We start from the raw sequence: 3396 nt of genomic DNA, 5'->3' as shown, positions 1-3396 counted from the left end.
TTACAATCGGGGTTTAATGAAACCAGCCGAGGTCCGTCTAACCGGTTCCGCGGGCTCTCTCCGTTCGCCACATCGCGTCCTCTTTCCTCTCTCGTGTCGGAGAATTGGCGAGGGAAGGTAGAGCAGAGAGGTCTGTCGACCTCCGTCCATCTCTCTCTCTCTCTCTCTCGTCATCCTCCCCTTTCCTCTAACCACGATGCATATCTGAAGCAGAGATCGCCGGCACTGACTTTTGCGCCTGTGTCCGTGCTCCTACGTACGTGTATGCGTATGTGTACGTGATGACCGATTGAGCCAATGCGCGGTGTGCGGGTGTGTTCTAATGTTGCGTACGTGTGCGAGATCCCCTTAACCGAGAGCACATTCACATCGACCGAACAGAAGAGAAGAGAATTGCGGGAGGCTACAAGGGAGAGGGACGCGGGACTCGTATCCGCCCCTGTTTGATAGTCCCGTCGTGATATAGACTCGCCAGGGACTCTAACTTCTCTTTCTCTCCGTCCCTCTCGTTCTCGCTCATTGTCCTCCTCTACCGTCATCGCACAGCGCGCCGGTTCACTCTGTTACTCTGTATTTTGCGCCCAAAAGGAGGAGCCAGAGAAAGATAACATGAGAATGTTATATAGAGGAAGGAAGCGAAGCACTCTCCTTCACGTAGACGTTTGCCCGCGTCTGTTGGCGAACGGATGACGATGGAGTATGGTCGCGGATTGCGTCTTAAGAGTGCGCCATCGTCTCTCCTGACCCACTCCACGATCATCAATTCCCCTTGCCTTTGCCTTTTTATTCTCGAATTCCTCCTTCCTTCCCTTTTCTCTCCTTCCCTTCCTTCCTTCCTTCCTTCTATTTGCGTTTCCTCCTCTTTGCTATTTATTCCCGGACTTACAAAAACATTTAGATACGTTACGCGAAGTATCCATTGACGAACGGCGACTGACGGAAATTCTTTTCCCTTCTGCCAAATGTGGGGGGGAAAACATTTTTCCTATCCAAACATGTTAAACGTTTGAATAGGCGACATTTCGACTTATCTCAGACATGTTAAATGTTTGAATAAGAGACATTTTTATATGTGTATATATATATATATGTGTGTGTGTGAGTGTGTAAGGATATATTATGGACAGAGAAATATTGTTCTCTTATCTAACAAGTAGATATATCATTGATATTTTTGAAGGATAAAATATAAAAATCGCATGATTAATTCGAAGTATATTGCGATAATCATTGAATTTGTTGCTTTCAATTTGTTGCTTATGAAGTCAACCGACCAGGAATTTCCGATAAAAGAGAAAGAATGTTTCCACAAATTGAAACATAATAGTTCGACCACGATACAGAATATGTGCTACAGATGAGTGATCATGTTCCTTCAGAGCTCATAAAGCAAGATCGGGAAACTAAGAAGTCGATCTCTCAAATGACGCACGGGGAAGTTTCTGTCGGGCAAAAGTAGTTTCAAAATTGCCGCATGTCGCCGCCATATGGCAACTTCCCTCCAACACGGGAATGACCGTGTTGTTATATGTCCTTAGTCATTTGATGAACTCATCAAACTTTATTTCAGTATTTTCAACTAAGGATCGTTTTATAAGGAGCGTTCTTTATAATTTTCATGTCAAAATTTCTATTCAGAAATTTTATGTATTGAGAATTCGAAAGAATATTTTTTTATTAAGAGTATATGTTTACTTTATTCTTGACACTGAAATTTTGGATAATTTGCTTGGAGGGGTTCCAGGATTATTTTAGTATTTCAAAAATTACATAAATTGATCTTCTTTATGGACTGAATTTATTATTTATTTCAAAAATTTATACACCTTGTTATCTATTGTAAAGAAAAACAATCGATAAAATTGAAACTGTAGAATATGATTTTAATCGCAAAGTAACGTTGGAAAGGGAGTTTTCAGATTTTATGGATATTCGTATTAAACTTCATAATACAAATTCCAAGTTTTACACACGTATATATTTTTCAATGAAAGCGTTTCTGTCATTACGCTGTTTTACCTCTTGAATTCTTTAGCCACTTTCTGCCTTTCGTCCATTCTCTTTTCCTCCGTTCGTTGACGTAGAGTCAATCGCGGTTGTGCTGGTAGGTAGTAGAGACACGTACATACGTGGCTGGCATACCGTTTAGTTTCGAAGAGAGGCATGACTCGCTTACCAAGTCTAGGTATCCGCTACGCGTCATCAGCCTACCTAGATGAAAGCGCAATGACTCATCTCGCTGCTCTTCGCACAAACCGGCCGTAGGTCACAGAGAGGTCAACTGCCGCTCATCCACTTCCGAGATGCACGGAGCCGAGTCCTCGAGTGCTTTTGACGGAGGCAGAGGGAGCACGATGATGATGATGATGATGATTACATGGTGTGATCTGAATTCCATTCATGTATATGGGAATTACGTTAGCGGGAATTAAAATGATAACATCACGTCCAGGCAAAAATAATGACTGAACGATATTAATTGCTTTACGGTACTTTGAAAGTTTTAATACAGCAGAATTATTTTACATACAACATAATTATAAAGAGTCGAAATAATTAATATGAGTTTTTAAAATAACAGAGAATCGAACTTCGTACTCCAATAAAATTCAATTCAGAAATTTCTGTAACGTTGAGTATTATTGTTGCAAAAATTCATAATAATCGAGGTATCGATTTGTGCATTGATAATTTAATAATATTCAGAGTTTAATGTGAAAATACTACAAGCTAGGCATTGTGGTGAACATCACAATCTCTGACGCAAAACGCACCAATGTCCCGGAGACAAGGGTGGATCAGTTCGAGGAGCTCGTGATAACCATCTAATGACCCGTCGAAGATATATTAGCTTCGAGAAGTTAATCTGGTGCTAGCTGGGTGAATTCCCGCCGAAAGACGCACGACGTGAGCACTCGTTCGTCGAATACTGAGAAGTCTTTGAGACTAACGACTGGCTGCGCTCTTGGTCGGCTTCGTTCCAGAAAAAAACGAGGGAGACTTTTCGGCGTCGGGAAACGTCAAGCGGTAGTCTCTCTTTCTCTCTCTCTCTCTCTCTCTCTCTCTCTCTCTCTCTCTCTCTTTTCCCCACGCAACTATCCCCCTCGTCGCTCCCTCCTTCCCCTCTCGCCTTCTCGCGACAGGAACCGTCTCGTCCAGGAATAACGACTACCGCGCGGACCCCCCGAAGCCATTGGCTCGCGTTAAACTCACGAAGCGGCCTCAAGGGAGGTCAATTGGTCGTGACGTCATCGGCGCAACGCAATAAAATGTAATGGACGAGCCGACTTAAGCGGGACACGTGAGCAGATCGTGACCCAAAGCGGCAGAGACGCCGTTTAGAATTGCCCTCTGTCTTGTCTCTCTTTCTCCGTCGCGCCTTTGTCATTCGCGCCT

At 43.3% G+C, this 3396-nt stretch overlaps 1 long non-coding RNA gene across 1 annotated transcript; it reads right to left on the bottom strand.

Moving 5' to 3' along the window:
- Window positions 1-1781: 1781 nt before the first annotated feature.
- Window positions 1782-3042, bottom strand: LOC148937929 (uncharacterized). The gene is made up of 2 exons (XR_016141357.1): window positions 2775-3042; window positions 1782-2387 (listed from the first exon to the last, which is right to left on the bottom strand). It is a non-coding gene; the product is annotated as an uncharacterized LOC148937929 (long non-coding RNA).
- Between the last annotated feature and the right edge of the window lie 354 nt (window positions 3043-3396).

Source organism: Pogonomyrmex barbatus, unplaced genomic scaffold, assembly GCF_055798465.1.
Source record: "Pogonomyrmex barbatus isolate J1 unplaced genomic scaffold, ASM5579846v1 scaffold1, whole genome shotgun sequence".
Lineage (NCBI taxonomy): Eukaryota > Metazoa > Arthropoda > Insecta > Hymenoptera > Formicidae > Pogonomyrmex > Pogonomyrmex barbatus.
This window is presented reverse-complemented; position numbering and strand designations above follow the sequence as displayed.